The 19750-nt window shown below is 40.8% G+C and overlaps 1 protein-coding gene across 2 annotated transcripts in view; it reads right to left on the reverse strand.

Annotated features, from left to right (window-relative positions):
* CSGALNACT1 (chondroitin sulfate N-acetylgalactosaminyltransferase 1) overlaps nucleotides 1-19377 on the reverse strand; it is a 359476-nt gene extending 340099 nt beyond the window's left edge. The window contains exon 1 of one of the 2 annotated variants that reach the window (XM_012435253.2): nucleotides 19325-19377. The gene's annotated coding sequence lies outside the window, so the exon portion shown is untranslated. Of the gene's footprint in view, nucleotides 1-18656; nucleotides 18749-19324 lie in introns of those variants that run through there. The other variant, XM_064368806.1, reaches the window with a different exon arrangement.
* Nucleotides 19378-19750: the final 373 nt, after the last annotated feature.

Below are 19750 nucleotides of genomic sequence, written 5' to 3' on the forward strand. Positions count from 1 at the left end.
CATCACTAAAAGTGGAACCATATGACACTGTGCATTGATTGAAGAAAAAAGTTATTCATATGAACTATGAATTATTTTTGTCTGAAAAAAATGAACCTCAATTTAATTAAACCTCTACATATAAGTAACATTTATAGAAAATATACAAGTAGATGACAGTATCAGGAAGACGACTTTAAATTAAAAGAGACTTCAGAGACCAAACAATCAAATGCAATGTAGGGCCCTCCTACACATCATTAATCAAACGAAAAGAGAGAGTTTTTTAGATAAGGAAAATTTAAACATGGTCTGGTTATTTAGTAATTTTTTTAAATTGTACTTTAAGTTCTGGGGTACATGTGTAGATCTTGCAGGATTGTTACATAGATATACACATGCCATGGTGGTTTGCTGCCTACATCCCCCCATCACCTAGATTAGGTATTTCTCCCAACGTTATCCCTCCCCAATCTCCCTACCCCCTGCTATCCCTCCCCTAGCCCAAGAATGATAATTTTTTTAGGTATGAAAATAGCATGGTGGTTATGTACAATAAAGACCATATCAAGCTGAAATATATATGATATTTAGGGGGTATGTTTATATCATGCTACTCAAGGAAAAATCTAGCAGGCCCTATACTTTTCTGGCCATTTATAAGTAACAGAAAGACCTAAAGTTACTTTAAGTAACAAAACATAATTGTGATTCATAAAATAGAATGTTCAGGCCAATGTATGACATTTACTCTAGAGAAGATCAAAACAAACAGTAGGACTTCCTGCTGCATACCCCAGCTAGGATCTGTACAGGCAGGCTGTACCCTTCTTCTTTTTTTCCTACCTACTTGTTAGCTGCTAGTACTCTCCTCTCTGGGTTTGAAACATGGAGAAGAAAGACCACTTGACCACCACTGCCATGAAAATGCTGGCTGCCTCCCTATATCCCCTTCATCTTTATAACAAGAATCCAGCAACAAGTTTATATTTCCTAGCCTCTCTTAGTGAACCCTGGCTAATAAGCAAAAGTGTTAGGTGGGGCATCACAACAGTCTCCTTAAAGAGGAGGGGGCAGACCATTCCTCTGCCCTTATTTTCCTTCTATGCCTGGAACATAATGTGATGGTTGGAGCTTTAGCAGCTTTCTTGTTCCATGAGCATGAGGAATCTATTCCTAGGATGTGGGAGCAGTGAAGTAGAAGACTTGTTCCTAATAACTGTGTGGAACCATCATTCCACTCCTGAATTGCCTACTTCTTGACTTATTCTTACATAGAAGTAAACTCCTATTTTGTGCTACCATTGTTCTTTCATTTATATGTAGGCAAACTTAATCCTCACCAATGCAAGTGGCTTCACATCCTGTAGACCAGCAGATACTTAACCAAGGTTCTCTCTTTCTCATGGGTACTTCTGTAGTGTTTCCAGGGGCTCCCTGCTGGGCCCCTTTGACCGAAATCCCTGTGATGTGAGTGATGCATTTAAGTCTTCTGTTTGTACTGCCCCTATCCCCACCCCAGCAGCCCCTAAAATTCAGTCCACAAGCTCTCTGCTACCTGTGCCTCCTGGGCAGAGGTCAAATTGTTCCATGCTGGCCCTGAGCCACATCTGGTTCACAGGAAGCACACACAAATGGCACGCACAAATCTCTCCAACACACTCAGCAGGGGGGAAGCCCTATCCCAGCTGCTCCCCTTGACTCTGCCATGAAATTATCTCACCTGAGTCACATGATAGCCTGCCACACTCCCAGCCCCAGGGGACACAGAGCCTGCTGTCCAGGCAGCCTCAAAGCAGCTGCTGTCTCCAGGGAGAAAGGACAGTGACAGATACACGGCAGAGGTTTCTTCAGGTAAATTCCATCACAGATCCGGTGCCAGTGTTTTACTCTATCTTCAGAGTGTGGAGGATTTTCAAAGGCTTGAGCCTGCTGTTTGGGTATTTCATTTGAAAATCGCCATTGGGGTCTTTCTTACAACTTATTTTAATAACTGCTATGTAATATATCTTGAAGTGTTAGTCAAATTTTCCAATTCAACCACCTGTTGAATTGGAACAAAAACAAATTATCTGTGGATGCACATTTCTAATAAAACTCAAAAGAAAAGCAAGGAAACAGTTAACAATATTTGGAAGAGCAGTTACCGCTGGGTTGAGGGAGGGGGAGGAAGAAGGAAGTATGAGCAGGAAGCACACATGAGGGGCTTCAAAGGAATGTTCTAGATTCTTATGGATAGTTATTTGCTTGATTATCATAAGTTAAAATGAATACCCATGTTACATATCCACATAGGTATTCATAATTTATAAATTTAATAGTAAACAAAAGAAGAGACACAAGATAATATCTAAAATCCATAGCAAAGCAATTTGGAAATAAGATCGCACGCTGAGAATTAGGTTACGAACCCAATAAAATGGAGGAAGCAGGTCAAAAAATGACTTTTGGAAGTACGTTGAAGGATTTCCTCCAAAGACTGCGGCATTGTTCTTAGACAATTCTACAGTGGCAGTCCAGTGGCACAGACAATGCCCTTAGCCTAGGTAATCTACTTTAATCATCTGGATGGATAGACTACAGAAAACCATTACAGAGTTGGTCACTGGTACTCCAGAGCTCCCTAGAGGAAGAAAAGTCTGCAAGCCCTCAGAGGTGAAAAGGGAGTCTCAGCCAAAACACTAGGGGAGCTGATCCTGCCAGTGGTCTATCCATCTAGACTAAGGCTCCATGAGCTATAGGGACATTTTATAAAAGCTTCTGAATTCCTTTTGCATTACTTTTGGAATTGCCAAAGCAACTTACTAATTATGATCTGGCTTCTTACATAAGGAGCTTGTCTACGAGAAAAGAAAGTGCTGGTCATATAGATTTTGTTGTTATTAAGGTAATGCTAGCTTTATTATAATTAATAATGATGAGAGCTAATATTTCTGGTGTACTTATCCCATTTGATCCTCACAATAACCTTAATCCTGTCAACAGGCAGCACAGGAAAGTAATAAAAAGCAACAGACTGCCAAGATTCAAATCCCAGCTCAGCAATGAACAGCTGCATAACCTTGAGTAAGACGTTAAGCCTCTTTGGGCCTCAGTTTCCTCACTGCAAAGAGAGGATAATGGTAGTACCTACCTCATAGAGTTTTCTCCTAAAGCACCTGGCATATAGTAGGCACAATATAAATGTTTGTTATAATTCCCATTTTACAGACAAAAGAACTGAGACAGCACTTAGCACACACTGAGCACAATATATGTTTGCTATTATTCCCATTTTATAGACAAAACAACTGAGGCTCACAGTGGTATAGTAACTTGATGGAGTTCCATAGCTAGTAAGTGACAGCTGGTCTAACCCAGACATCTTAGACTTCAAACTCGATGTGCCAATCACTATGCTGTATAAACTCAATATTCAAGTTGCCATGACAGATATCTGCCATGGTAAATTAACCCGTTTACCTCTTGGGTCCTTTTCAACCATGGGGCCTCTTGGTTAGGTGATTTACTCAAGACCTGATAATTGCCCTTGCAGGCTGAAAATGCAAGACTCCAGGCCTCTGAAACAGAAGACCCAACTCCACGCAGCCCTGGTCTGACCAAGCTGCAGCCAATGCTTTCTGTGATAGTCCCAAGACAGCTGTCTGCTGCCTTCTCTGACTAGCTACTGAACTCTGAAATTCTCAAAGGCTGCACTGGGAATTTTCATCACTGAGATTTCAGCTTCTAACAATATGCCAATGAAAAAATATCACCCTAGACAGATTCAGAAGATCCCAACCCTGTCTTCAGCCAGCCATAGGTAACAGTCATTCCTTCAGAATCTTTCTCACCTACCCAGGCCAAAATACGCTATACCTGTGAAGGGTCTGGAAAATGGGAAATGGTCCAAACGTCATCATCTGTCAAGGGGCTCCACTGTACTGCAGAAAAAGCACAGGGAATGAGCCAAGCTCCTGTTCCAATTCTGCCACTAGCAACCACATGAACTCTGAGAAGCCTCTTTGCCTCTCTGAGCTTTGGTTTCTCCTTTTGTGGTGCAGAAACATTGGACTAAAAGATCTATAAATTTCCTTTCATAGTTTGATCTTTATTTCCATGTTTTAATTCAAAGCCAGATCTCATTTTGATTTTACCACATTCAAAAACAACTCAAAATAAACTCTCACTTTAGGGACACAGGCACACACACACACTCACACATTCACACACACACACACACACACACACACACGCTGATTTCCATAATGCATAAATGGAAAGCAACACAATTGCTATTTGCAATTGTAAAGGGATAAAGCCACTTTCAAAACCCCAACATGAGATGCTGGGACCACTGAGAGGGAAAAAACTGTTAGTCCGATAACCATACATTGTATGAAATATATGGAATAGAAGCAATAAACTGGGCTTATTCCTAATCTGGTTCATGCCAATCAGCCCAGATCATATGTGTATATGTATGCCTGAGTGTGAGTGTATGTGCACAAATGAGAAAGTAATGTGAACACCTCAAAAATGGGATATTCATATTCATTATGGACCATATTCATTATAATGATTATCTCAAAATCATGTTAGATAACTTTTCAAAAATAATAGTGATTCATAATCTTACTTTTGGCCCTGTTTGGACAAAATGCTTGCTGCTAAATCAGCAATTCAAATACATTTTTGAATTAGAGTGCACAGAACAGGTAAGTTGAGAAAGTAAGTAAGGGATCACCACATGGACTTTGAGAGATGGTGGTTTGATATCTAAAAATATTATTTTCATCAGCAGCATGTATAAAATGGAATTACTTATTGATTGGTTTTTCCTTCTTCCCAACATTGTTGTAATTTGTATTTTTATCATTTAAAGCTACTTTAAGATGGCTCCATTGAATAAAATTAGTGCCATCAAGTAACCTATATATCTTTTCAGAAGTCTGATTCATGAAAAATGCAAACTATAGATGATAAATTTCTCCACACATTTTTCAAAGGTTTCACAATCTTTGTAGCATAATTTCTCTTAATGGCCCAATAGTACTGAATCCTTCATCAAATTTTTATGTAATATATTTGGTACACTGGCACTCAAATAGGAGAAAAAAAAAGACAAATGATCCAGGAAGCTGAGGTATGTTATAGGTAATGACCAGACTATTATTCTGAATGATAACGCCAGGCTCACCCTGAATACTCTGCCTAATTAGACTTCACAAGAGAGAGAAAAAATGCTTTAATATTTAACAAGTATAATGGTGCAATCAATGTGCACAAATCGGGCTCGATAAGGAGTATTGCTTATTAAAAAGAAAGACAGATGGCTACGGGAAAGGTATAATCATTAAATGTAAGATCTCACAGACTCCAACTGTGAACACCAGCCATGTACTTTAAAATTACCACTTCAACCACAGAAACTCAATGCATTATTTAATCTGTCCTCTTGCTCAGTGGACTACAAATATACCCACATCATAGATTGAATAAAATAACTTGGTTCAAATAGATCGTCGTTGCTGTTTCTCAAAACTATCTTTTCTTAACCACTTTTGCTGATGTCAGAATCCCAGAGAGTCAAGATGTCCAACATCTCTCTTATAATTGTTTCAGCTAGGTAATTAGTCCTCCTTTTTATTACCTTCAAGAACACTTAATACGTTGGAAGCCAGATTCCTGCCCCTATTAAATCCAGCCAGCCTGCCACAAGAGTATGAATACATAATTTGTTTATAGGTAGCTGTTAAGAAAACACATAGTATGCAGGAATATAGCTGAAAACAGGCATGCTTATAAACTGAAAATTATAGTAAAAGAGATTTCTAAAGGTGAGTTTTCTGTTTGGTTTCTCCAAGGTCAGATTTACACTCAAATACAGGGATCCTTGAATGTGATTTGTCTATTCATGAACACAGTTTCTTATTAACCATGTTGACTATTAAATTGCTGCATTTATTCATTCCTCCCATATTTATCAGGAACCTACTGTGACCACACACTGTGCTATACTTGCCACACTTTTGGGAAGACATTATAAAATTGTGTAAACTACAGTCCCTGTACTCTAGGAATCTATAGTTTGGTCCAAGTATAATGTAAACACAGCTAAAATATCCACTGCCACATAACATATTACTCTTGGTACCCATAGAATTACCATAGCAATCTTGGGAGTAGAAGTTTTAGAGGAAGACAGACATTTGTTCCAATGATGGTTCTGCCTGTCATAGTCATCTGACCCAGACCAAGTATTCCATCAATGTGAACCTCAGTTCCTCAAGTATTTTTGTATGTGTTGAAAAAATAAATAAATTCTACAAATAAAATGCTTGAAATAGGGCTTAGTACATAGTAAAACTTCCTAATCTTCTGCCATTTCCACATTACCAGGAGAAAAACGAGCTTAATTTAACTGAAAAACCAATTATTCAACCCTTGACTTAGATACAATGATACCCATATCCACATCTTATCTCTCTTTGGGTACATACACTCCCACTTTCAATACATAATAACTGTACATACTTATGGGATACATTTGGTTTTTGATACATGTGCACAATGTGTAAATGATCAAATCAAGGCATGCAATTCCATTTTCTACTTGTGTCCCTAAAGAAACTCCTCAGAACTAATCTGACCAAGTATTTCCAGGAAGATCATAGATTTGAAATATAAAGAAAAAAAGGTTTCAAACTTTAATTCACTAGCTGGATGTGTACAGATGAAGCTAAGGTCATTTAGAGTCCATTTGATGCATGAAGCTTTTTGCCACCATTTCCATTTCTGATGTTTTAAAATCAACAGGAAATAAAAATACATTCCTGTGGCCTTGAAGTAGGCAGTGTGTGCTTACCATCCCCAGGGAAGGCATGTGACCAAAACGCCAAGGTTTCAGTCCAGATCCTGCTGTTCCCAGCACAGAAAGAGAAAACAAGTATTGCCAGGGAAGAAGGTTTTAATCAGGTGCCATCTCCCTGACCCACTAAAATTAGAGGTTTATATAGCAGAGAAGCAGTGTAAGTGCAAAACAGGAAAACAGGAATTAGGGAGGGATGAGGAAGAGGAGTTGGTCAACAGGAAGCAGGTGGTCATTTAGGTAATTATGATGGATGAAGGGTCTGATGTTTGTTCAGACTTGGTGATCTGGTAAGTTTCAGCTCCTTGATACTATCTGGGAGTACTAAGGGTTGGTTTTCTGAAAAAGGAACTCAGATAAGACAAATACAAGTGTCTTAACTTTTGAGACTGGGAGGGTCATTTTCTATGTTCATTCAAAAGAAACCATAAACATCACTTCTATTGGACAATTGGAACAGTTTCAGATGCTCCATGGGTCAGTAAGCCCTAGCATGGTGATATATTCCTTTCCTTGTATTTCAATCTCCTGTGAGCTCCTGGGGTCAGAATCCCCTGTCTGCTCATCTGTGTAACTCCAGCATCAAGCACAATGCCAGGCATACAATAGAAGTCCAAAACTAGATTCTGAACAACTTGAGAGCAGGCATCTTGATAGTTCATTATTATAAGGGGCACCTACAATTACCTGCCTACTGGCCATGGTACCTAATGATGTTGTAGAGCCCATCAAATGCAGATTGTTAAAAAATAAGGAACCTAGAATCTATTCTCAACAACATCATTCATTCCACTAAGTATCTGGGTCATCTTAGATAAGTCACTTAGCTACTCTGGACCACTGCTGCTCATCTACAAATTATATGGATTGTACAGATCATCTCAAACCTCCTATTATTTCTGCAAAATACTGATGTTAGATCAAATGATCTCAAAGATGCTATTATTTCTGTTGATATGTTTTTGATAATTATTGGTTCTCTTGTTACTTCCAACTCCAACATGCTATTGACAAGACCATTAAATGAAGTATACAACTCCTCCAGGAATGAAGACTCTCTTTCAAATGCATGATTTTGCCATTTCAAAGATTTCTAGCTCATATAAATTAAATAAATGAATATAGTCAGCTTTATTCAAAATGTTGCCATTCATTCTCTGCCCTTCTTTCCTACATAATGGAGAACAATGGCAATACTTGGCAATTTCACACACTGGCATGTCATCTGTCCCAAGAATAACACAACTATCATTTGTGAAGACCAGGGAAAGAGGTTTAAAGAAGCCAATGCCTCCCACATGCCTTCACCTTAGCAGAGGGCCAGCTCCATAAGACAAAGAAGCCCCCGCCGCCGCAACCACACTTTCAAGAAACCAGACAATTTTACAAAAGTCCCACATTCACATCCCATAAGTCCCACCTTGGTGAAAAAGGCAAATAGTCACTGGTTACCCTGTGTCCACCAAAAAATTCAACATCTTGAGAGGACAGAGAAAAAAATGCAGTCCTGGTACTTAGCCAGCAAATAATTCCTGCAGTTGGTTCAAGAGGTCAGTGTCATGAGTGAGAGAGAAAGCAAAAAAGCCTATAGTTCCTGTATTCCCTCCAACTTCATTTCCATCATAACACCAAACATAAAGATACTGGTTCTACATACGGGATCTAAGGAGGTGTTCTCTGAGGCCTCTGTTATCCACACTAATAATGGTCCAAGCACTGGTGCAGACTCATTCTTGGAAGAAGGCAAAAAGCTAAGCCCAATGAAGTTGGATAAGTTCCTTTTTATACCCAGGGATATTAATGGAAAAAAACTCTCAGGATTTTTAATTACTTAAGTGAATAATATGTTCTCTACAAAGGAAAGCTATTTTTGAGAACACCCCAGACCCAAGATGTTGAACCAGCTTACTCGATCCAATAGAGTAATTCATTATCTGCTCAGATTTTGGCATCAGCCACCCTTTGGATTGATGAATCAATTCACAGTCCACAAATTTCATTGCTTTGCATTTGAAAAATCCCCTGTGTCTCCATGATTAAATTCCTACTTTATGGATTAAGAACTTGCTCATGACCACAGAGTGAGTCATCTACAGAGTTCTGTCTCCACCAAGCTAATTTCCTACTGCAGAAACTTGTCTACACCTCCACCTGGAGGAGAAGTTAAAAAAAAAATTAAAAAAAGAAAAAGCCTCAAACTCAGCTCTCTCCTCTCCTGTTATTCAGGTCTAGAAATGTATGGGCCATGAGTTTAGTAAAAAGATGAGAAAGAAATCTCCCTGCCAAAGAGCATACTTTAGACAACTTGGAGGTCACAGGTACATCCAAAGAAATATCTCCCCAAAATACAAGTCTCCACCCTTGGTTACCCATTATGTAGCCACAAATGTACTCAAGGAAATCTTATCTCTATGCATATAAGATACTCAAAGGTAACCTGGATATTTTAAGTTACTTACATGTATGGAGGTCCAAGAAGATGTATTTATTTCCTATTCTCTTGTATAAAGAGTAGATGGTAAATAATAAAATAGAAGCTATTATCTTTTGGTTAACTAATTGAAGTAGCCAGAGGATATTAGGAATTCATCAATTAACAGCAAGTCCCAGTCACTGTGTCATTCCTCTCAGTCTAGAACTTCAAAGATATCAAGGGATTTCTGAGATTAGTTTCCAAACCCAAGCACCTTATCATAGTGATATGCACACAGTGGGTATTCAAGACATATTTGCTTAGAAAAATCTAGAACTTAGACATTTAAAAACTAAGAATAGAAGTAAGAGCTATAAGGCCTAAAGCAAATATAGCATGCTCCTTCTCATCTTCTGAATGCTCCTTAATACTCATTTTATTTTTCATGTTTCTTTCCCGTCCCTTTCTGCCATAACAAGTTAACACATATATTAAGGATTCACCATGTGCTGCAGCATTTATGTACATTAGCCCAATGATTCAGCAAACCACTCAAAATAAGCATGATTATCCCCCATTTTATGGATGAGAAACAGAAATCTAAAGAACTAAGTAGGTTGGGAGTGGTGGCTCATGCCTGTAATCCCAACACCTGGGAGGCGGAGGCAGGTGGATCGCCTGAGGTCAGGAGTTTGAGACCAGCCTGGCCAACATGGTGAAATCTCATCTCTACTAAAAATACAAAAATTAGCAGAGTGTGGTGGTGGGGGCCTGTAATCCCAGCTACTTGGGAGCCTGACACACAAGGTCGCTTGAACCCGGGAGGTGGAGGATGCAATGTGCTGAGATCGTGCCACTGCACTCCAGCCAGGGCAACAGAGCGAGACTCCATCTCAAAAAAAAAGAAAAAAGAATTAAGTAACTTGCCCAAGTTCACAGAGTTAAAAAGTGAGGTTGTTGTGCATGACTCCATCTCCCAGGCCCATTTACCAGGGGTGCTGCTGTTTCCTTATTCAGTTTATTGGTTCCCCAATTTTTCCACTTAATTGTGTGCTTTGCATATGCTCATGATACTAATAGTCCCAAGAACCATTTGAACTAACTTGAATTTCATTTCAAGGACTATTCCTCTTCCCACTAAGCTATCCTTCTGTTTTCTTTTTTAAAAAGTTTCCCTGTTCAATTCATTTTAATACACTCTATTAGCTCCACAAAATGGGCTTTTGAAAATTACAGTAACTTGCTTGAAACAAACTGTTCTCCAATTCAATACTGTTGCTAAATTTTTGCCTAAAAAAAAAAATTCTGAATCAAGCTTCTCTTGCACCTGGGCAGGTTCTGTTTGCTTATTCACAGAAGGGCTGGTTTATGCCTATGTGCCATGGGATAATAAATAATGAGTCAAGGCTTCCTGCTCCTGGCTGAGGTAGACGTTCCTGAACTGTAATGATTTTGTAAAATCCACATTCCCTCCCTACCACACACAGCATCTACCCTGGACACCAAACAAGGCAGCTCATTATCATAAAACCACTTGGAACATCTCTCTAAAGACCCTCCCTGATGTAACAACACAAACTACTATACAGAACTGCAACCAGGGCCCTACACAGGCCTCCGTGGATCTGGCTCCCTGCATCATAGCCAAACAGACCTGGATGTAATTAACCAAATCCCCAACTGGTGGGGAAAAAGGCTCATTTCTCCTGTGACAACAGCTACCCCTTAAAGATCTCGAGTACTTATTGCCAGACAACTAATAATTTTGACTTAGCTACTCACTGACAGGGGATATGCTGCCTTTGGAAAAATCCTGCAGTGGGAGGCCAGGGAGCCAGAAGTCCATAAGAGGCAATGCACCAATCTGGAGATGCACCAGGCTGCAGCTCTCCTCTGAGCTTTTCAGCAGAAAGCATCCAGGTAGTGCAACACAGCTGAGCCCCTGACCCAGCAAATAGCCTTGGATCCCTCAAGAAATGGCCACTCATATCCCCTGCACCCTGGATCCCAAAATCCTTCTGCTCAACTGACCTCCAACTCATTTCTGACTTGCTTCAATTTCCATGAGACCTGAGTTCTTGGCTTCTTCTTAAAATAGCTTCTCCCTCACCGCTTGCACCCAAACCTTATTCTACACCATAGGTACCTGTCTTGGGCTCCAAGCTGCCACTGCCTCCTAGGATTCATCCTCTTTGGCCAGCTCAAGTAACAACCAAGTGTCACAGGGACCCTACACTGTTGCCAGGTTTGTCCTAGCCCCCATGGGAGAACCAGAAAACAACATTCTAAAGGAACTGATCACACTTGGCCTTAGATTTTAGGTATCTTTATCTCTACCACCGCTCTGTGAGTCGGGAGTGGAGGTAAGGGCAAGGGTAAGAGGGAAGGGAAGTGAGAGGGCGAGAGGAGGCAGATGAGAAGAAAGAAAATAGACACTATTATTGGTTGGTACCTACTACTTCCTGGTGGCTTGGCACCTTACCTATACATTTTGTTTAATTCTTGCAACAAGCCTATAAGATGTTATTATCCCCATTTTGCACATGAGAAAGCTAAGCCTCAGAGATATTTAGTAATGGAACAAGATTCCCCCTACTCAGTAAGGAGTAGAACTGGGATTCAAACCCCAGGCTGTCCACTACCATAGCCTCAAACCCTTCCTCTCTCCTGCACTGTCTTCACATCTTGGCATTTCCTGCAGTGTCTAGCAGAGTACCTTCCTAGAACTGGTGCATTAAAATGTTTGTTAGATGAATGCATGAATAGTTGACTTCAGCCTTTATACCTTAATATTCTGCAACACACACACTTGATTTTATTCACTTTCTGCTTATAACACACCTGCAAAGTCCCTTGATCAGAAGTTAGATGCTATACAGAGTTGTTGCTCTACATTGTATTCTGAGCTACTAGAAAAGGCTACATACACAAACCTACAAATTAAAAGTGATGAAGCAGACCCTCTGATAAAAATTATTTTGTTATCTTGCTCTATCATGCCCAGAAATTGAGACAAATACAATACTCTAAAAAAAAATCATTGTTTACATGTTTTGTTAACCCTCAGAACTCAAAGACATTTCCCAGGCTGCTAATTCAATAAGTATTTATGCTGGAAAAGACAGCAAAGAGGTCATAAGCTCAGGTCCCGGAGCCAGGCAGACGTGGACTAAGGCCCAGCTCCACCACTTACTAGCTGACCTTGACTTGCTTTCTAAACCTTAGCGCTCTCATCTGTAAAACACAGATAATAAGAGTGCACACTTCCTAAGGTGGCTGTGCTGATTAAATGAAGAATTCATGCACCACACTAAGCAGAGGACCTGCTACATATTTAAGGGCTCCATCAGTGTTAGCCATTTTCATCACAGGAAGAGAAGAATTGTGATAGAAGTGAAACAAGAAACCTTAAATGAATCACTTACCTTTGCAAACATTATTATAAGCACTAAGTTTACCTGAATCCTCTGTTCCAGATTATTGTGACTACTAGAATGATCTATCTGAAAGCACTGCAGTCAATAATGATAACATCAATAACAACCACTGTTATATATTGATATGGTCTGATTCTGTGTCCCTACCCAAATCTCATGTCAAATTATAATCTCTACACACAGAAGGAGTGGCCTTCTGGGAGGTGACTGACAGGGGCAGACTTCCCCCTTGCTGTTCTTGTGATAGAGTTCTCATGAGATCTGGTTGTTTGAAAGTGTGTAGCACTTCCCCATTGGCTCTCTCTCTCCTTGCTTCCCCTTCACCTTCTGCCATGAGTGTAAGTTTCCCGAGGCCTCCCCAGCCATGCCCCCTGTACAACCTGTGGAACTGAATCAACTGGGCATCTTTTCTTCATAGATTACCCAGTCTCAGGTAGATTACCCATTCTTTTCATAGCAGTATGAGAATGGACTAATACATGTGTAGATTTATATATTATATAACATTTTTTAAAATTGCATATATTATATTATATAAAATATAAAATGTTACCTAATATAAATATATAATAATATATTTATATATGATATGATAATGATCATGATGGTAAATGATATACAACATTATATGATATATACTATAAAATGTTATATATTACATGGTATATATTATATACGATGTATGTCATTATATATAATATATCATTAATATTATGTATTAATTATAGTATCTATTATATATGACATGCATCATATATAATAGATACTATAATTAATACATCATATTAATTATAATACATATTAATAATATACATATATTAATATATGATATAGTAATTATAGTATCTATTATATATGACATACATATACGATGTATGTCATATATAATAGATACTATAATTAATATAGCATATACAATATAGATGATATGTTAATATATCTTATATGATATATAATATAAAATAGACATAAAATCTTTACTATGCTCCATTGTTCTAACCACTTTTGCAGACAAAGCATCACACAAAGTTGTGTAAGTTGTGTCACTCAAGTGTGCCCTGCAGGGACTTCAGCCCACTGTCTGCTGACCAGGCTGAGCACCCAACATGGAACAGTCTACCACAGAGGAAGGGGTACCTAGCACAGCCCTGTGTACATACAAGCCTCCTGGGATTCAATAGGTTAAAATACTAACCTATTGACTGATACATTAACTTTAGCAAGTTTTTAACATTTGAGAGACAGAGGTAGAAAGTCACTTTTGAGAGAACACAGAACTGAAGTCAAAGACGATTATTTTAGTAATTTTATTAACAGAATAGATGAACATACCACAAACATTACCAGCGACCAATTCCTAGTATTAAGCTGCAATGTTGTGTGCCCATATGTGCCTCAAGAATACAAAAACAAGGCTGGCCCTTAGTATAAACAGACAATTCACACCTACCTCTTTCCTATTTCCTGCTTCTCTTTTCCTCCATCAACTCAAATGTCCTTTGTGTGTGAAAACGAAACAAAATATCAAATATGACTCCAGAATAACCAAATGTTATGTTTTACGTGTTGCCTAAAAACAGCAACAAAAATTATCTGTGCAGCAAAGTAATGTTTCCTTAAGTCCTAGGTTCAAACATGAAATTCTAGCAAACAATTACTTTTGTGCAGGCACACCTCCCAAGTGCTGGTTCCTAAAAATGACTCCCAGATATAACGACTCATTCATTTCCTCTCAACTCAGCCATCCATAACCTTGTTCAGCTTGGAGCTCTTGCCCAAACTAAATTGTCCCAGCCTGCCTAAAGTTTTGTACCTGTCATCTTGGCATGGACTCAGATTCAGTTTGGGAAGATGAAGGAGAGGCAGGGAGACACCATGGCCTTTACTCGCTGGGAGTTTGGGATAAGCCAAACTCTTTAAGTTCTAGAGAAGCATTAGTTTGTGCAAATGGGATCTCTATAACTTTTTCATGTGAACAGAATCCTAAAAGTAATCCAAAACAATTAGCTTAATCAGAGAGAAATGATATTTAAAATTTTCTACAGCCTTCATGCAAAAGTTATTCCTCTTACCCTGTTCTCTAGAGTACTGACCTAGACTTTGATTTTTAAAAAGGTAGGGGAGGGGTGCAAAAACCAGATTGTCTTATTGTAAAATCCTGCCATGTGAAAATCAGAATTGGATATTTCATAATTTTCCAAACTCAGAGACATTCTGCTAAATAACATAGGAAAATCATTGGTAAGATTTAAGACCTACAGTGTGCTAAACTTTTCTCTGTTGCTAATTTTTGTTGCGGCTTGGTTGGGTTTTGCTCATTTGTTTCTGAGACAAGGTCTTGAGATTGCCCAGCATGGTCTTGATCTCCTGAGTGCTTAAGAAATCCTCCCACCTCAGCCTCCCAAGTTACTGGGACTACCACACCTGGTCTGTTTCTAACTTTACTTACAGATTAAAGGTAATTAGTTTGTCACTCGAATTAAATTTCATGGAAAACCTGAAAATATAATGTTCTCATTAATTTGCATACAATATGGCAATATTTTCAGTAATAATGCTTGTTTACATACATTGTCAGTAATTTTTTACCAAACAGCAAATTGTATCTGACAAATAAAAACACAACAAATAAAAACACCTTCGAGTTGTTCAATAAATATTCTCAAGCTTGACTAACTTCATTCAAAGTAGAATTTAGAAATAAGAGGTCCTTTCAAACACACATAGAAGAAAGGTGCCTTTCAGTGATGCATCTTGGAATGTGATAAAACATTTTTTAAAGGTGAGACTTAATGTGACTCCATTTTTTTTTTTTTTTGAGATGGAGTCTCGCTGTGTTGCCCAGGCTGGAGAGCAGTGCCATGATCTCAGCTCACTGCAACCTCTGCCTCCCGGGTTCAAGTGATTCTCCTGCCTCAGCCTCCTGAGTAGCTGGAATTACAGGCACTTGCCACCACACCTGGGTAATTTTTGTATTATTTTTAGTAGAGATGGGGTTTTGCTTTGTTAGCCAGGCTGATCTCAAACTCTTGACCTCAACAGATCCACCCACCTTGGCCTCCCAAAGTGCTGGAATTACAGATGTGAGACTTTTTTTTTTTTAAAAGGAAAGATACAAGAAGCTTCTGCCAGCCAGATAAAATTCCTTGAAAAACAACTTATATTGCTGTTAGTGCTATAAATACCTATTTAGGAAATAAAACCATTTTAAACACATTAAAATATAAAAATAAGCCATACCAAAGACATACAAAGAAAACCACTAAAATATATATATATGTGAAAATCATATATGTGTGTGTGTGTATGTTTGAAGTTTATGAAAAATCATATATTTGAAAATTAGGATATACAAATCCAAATCCAAATTCTTACATCTCTTTTAAGCCTTTAACTCGAAAGTTATTCAAAAATAGTACCAAATCTATCATTTAAGATCACTTTCATTTTTTTTTTTAGGCCTTTGGCTAAAGCTTTTGACACAAAGTTGCCCTTTTCTAATAAAGTATTCCATATCATGAACCCAGGAAGTTAAATTTCTTTGCTACCTTAAAGGACAGGATGATGGTAATAAATGACAGCCTGGGGTGATACACTAGTCTGAAGAGGCCCCTAGTGGCGATGTTACTCTGCAACCTGGCTTTATAGGTTTTATAAGACTGCTTCATCATGAGTGCAAAATCAATAGGTAATAAAGTCTACCTTAGCCTTGTCTCCGTAATAACCTCTATTAGCCCTAATATATAGTAGGGCTATAATTTAGGATCTCGAGGTCCTTTCATCAGGAATTATTAAAAGAAGGATGTGACCAAAGAATAATTTCATTACATTCTGTATTTTAAGTCAACGAATATTTATTTAGTCCTTATGCCCTGCCAGGCACTGTGTGAGACATGGAGAAAATAGAAAAGATAAGGACCCTCACAGACTTTACTGTTATTTCTTTTTACTGTAATAAAATGCCATTAAGAACACAGCTAGGGCAATACAAAGATTGGTAAGTACCATTCATCATCATATGATCTAATTTATTATGGATTCTTAGGAAGATACAAGAAAAAACTAAAATATTGCCCCAAAGCATCAACTCCTCATTTTTAACACCCATATTGGGTGGCATCTGAGATTCTTCAATAAATAATCAATGGATAAATAATTGGAAAGTAGGGTTATGAAGAAGAAGGAATTAAAACAAATTTAAATGTTCAAACATGCTGGAGTTGAGGATCCCTAAATGTAAAGAAAGACAAAAAAATAAAAGACAACATTTACGAGGTGCATACTCTGTGCTCCGGGCACTAGGATAAGTTCCCAAATGTAATTTCCTCCTGCTAAACATTTCCATAAAGTGAAGAGTATTATTGGCATTTTCCAAATTAGGACACCAACGCTGGGAAGGGGTAGGTAACTTGCCCGAGGTCATACAGTTAATAAGTGGAAGAAGCCACCTGGAGCTCAGGTCTCTGGAACAGCAAAGCACAAGCTCACTGCACTGTAATGTAAATGGATGAATCCAAATGTTGGAGATTCTGCTTTGAATCCCACTAATACATTTTACAAATAGACATACGAGATTTAGCACACAAAGATGAACAGGATTACATTATTTTGATATTGTATTATGTGGAGCACCTAGAGTATGGTAGCTCAAGGCAGACGAATGATTAAATATGTGTGGTGATCTTACAATGGGTATGGCCCATCTCTTGCTTTCTAGGAATTGACATCTTCTGGGATCCCAACAGCAAGTACCTTGTGTATTATGCACTATTACACATGTTCAAGTCGCCTTTTCTGCCTAAGGGTTATATAAAATTTCATCTTGCCTTTCTGCGCAGCTATTTCCAAGTTTAAAGGACCTTTCTCCCTCCCGTTAGCAGTATTTCAGCACTGCACAGTGGTTATTAATGCTCACTGTTGCAAGTAACACCAAGGTAATTTGATTTTCTTGTAGGAATAATGTCAACAAAATCCAAGAAATCCTGCAGAATTAAATTTAAATCTCTAGTTTTAAAAAAACGTGAAAGAACAGCTCATTATCTTTACAGTTCATTATCTTTATTATCTAGACGTATCTAATGACATTAAGTAAAAACTGCGCCAAGGCTTTGAAATCAGAATAAAAGTGGAGTTTGTGAAATTTAACCACACTATCCTTTTTATTAGTATTTCATTTATGAGTATTTCCCGAGGCTCACTGTTTTGGCAGGCACAGTGCTGTTAACATCTCTTCCTTTCTCACCATTCTTTGCTCATCGATGAAAAGATAACTTCAAAATCTCAAACCGGAGTGCAGGTGCAGGAAGTGCGAAGGAAACAAACAACTTTGCCTCCGCTTCCTACTTCTCTCCTCCCCGCCCTCCCAACCCCCACCCCACCCCAAGATCATGCCCTCGCACAGCTTCTGCCCACCAATCGCACATCCCCTGGGCATCCTCGGACGGCGATGACCCTTAGCCACATCCCCCACGTCCCCGGTCCAGGGCAGACGAGCACGCTGCCCACCGGCCACCTTCGTCACGCCCCCTCCACTCTCTCCATCCCAGCCACAATAATACAATAACAGCAGTCGCTGGGCGGCACGTGGAAAGGCTACTTTTCAGTGGGTTTTGCAGAAAGTAATTAGACAGCGGAAGGCCAGGAGAAAAGCTGGTGAAGCCAAACCCACCCCGGGCGCGCAGCGGCCCGGGACCCTCCCTGGACGCCCCCTCCGCATCCTCACGCGACCACCTGGAGGCACCTCGCCCTCCGCCTGCCAAGCCGCTCCTCGGTCCCTGCCCGTGCCCTGGCCCCCCGGCGGGCAGCGGCAGAGGGAGGCCCGGCGCGGCGCCGTCCTCCGCGGCTGCACGAGCCACCCCGAGGTCGCGGGCTGGGCGGGCGCGAGCGAGACGCGCGGGGCTGTGGGGATCCGCCGGCGCCACCGACGCCCCCGCGCGGCGCACAGCGCCCGGCCGGCTGGGGAGAAAACCCGACTTACCCGAGCCGCTCTGCAGGCTGCCCGGCCTGGCTCCGGCCGCTGCCGCCGCCGCTGAACTTTCCCTCCTGCGCGGCCGCCACGGACTCGGCTCCACCTCCAGCTCCGGCAGCCGCGGAGCCTCCAGGGACCCCGGGGGCGGGGAGCGGCGGCGGCGGCGGCGGCGAGCGCGGGCGGGCAGGCGGGCGCAACCGCGGCCAAGCCCGGCGCCCCGCCGCGAGCTGGGTCCAGTGGAGGCGGCCAGGGCCAGGCTGGGGTCACACTTGGCCGTGGCCACCCGCGTCCCGCACAGCCCTTCTGCAGTGCGCCCCTGCGCCCGTCGGAGCGGAGCGCCCTGGCAGAAGCCTGTCACTCTCGGAAGGGGCCGCGCTCGGACACCAGGAGCGGTTTACGCGTGACTGGTCACCGAGAGCCAAAGTTTAGAGACTAGGACAGTGTGGCGTGGCTCGTGTCCCAGGAGAAAGGTGTCCAGTCTCCATGGGGTCCTTCTTGCAAGACACAATTCCCCATCCCCCTGCTCCACCCGCTGTGTTCCCTTGGCTGCCCTCCCCGCCGAGCGCCGACTTCGATGCAAAAACTTTGTAAATTGCACTTCGGGGAATTCATGCTTTAGTCGTGGTCTCTGCTGCCCTGGTCAGCTATAACCCCTTCCCTAGAGAGCTTTTACTTACAGAGAAGGTCAGGAACCCCTTTAACTCTCAGACCCCACCGCTGTGGATAAGCGATGTCTGCAGGGACCCCTGACGGCCACTGGGAGGCCAGGAGAGAAGTGGAAAAGGAAGGGCTAAAATGCAGGCAAGTGGAGTGTTGAATAATAAAAGATCCACCGCCACCTCCAGCACACACAGGTACACACCCTCCAGGGCCACAGGTCGCCTTTTATCTGTAAGTGCCCCAGCGCATCTCCGTGGGAGAGGGAGTTGGGAAATATGATCCCCAATTTTCAGTGTAATTGCGGGAGACTCAGGAGGAGTGTTAGACTGGAAGAGGTCATCACCTGCAGGTGCGGTTAAGCAACTTGCAGAGGCCCCAGGGCTGAGCCACTGCAGAACCAGAGCTGGAAACCAGTCCTATGACTCCTGAGGCAGTGCTCCTTC

This window comes from Aotus nancymaae, unplaced genomic scaffold, assembly GCF_030222135.1.
Source record: "Aotus nancymaae isolate 86718 unplaced genomic scaffold, 86718_ANA_hifiasm-v0.15.2.pri h1tg000079l, whole genome shotgun sequence".
NCBI lineage: Eukaryota > Metazoa > Chordata > Mammalia > Primates > Aotidae > Aotus > Aotus nancymaae.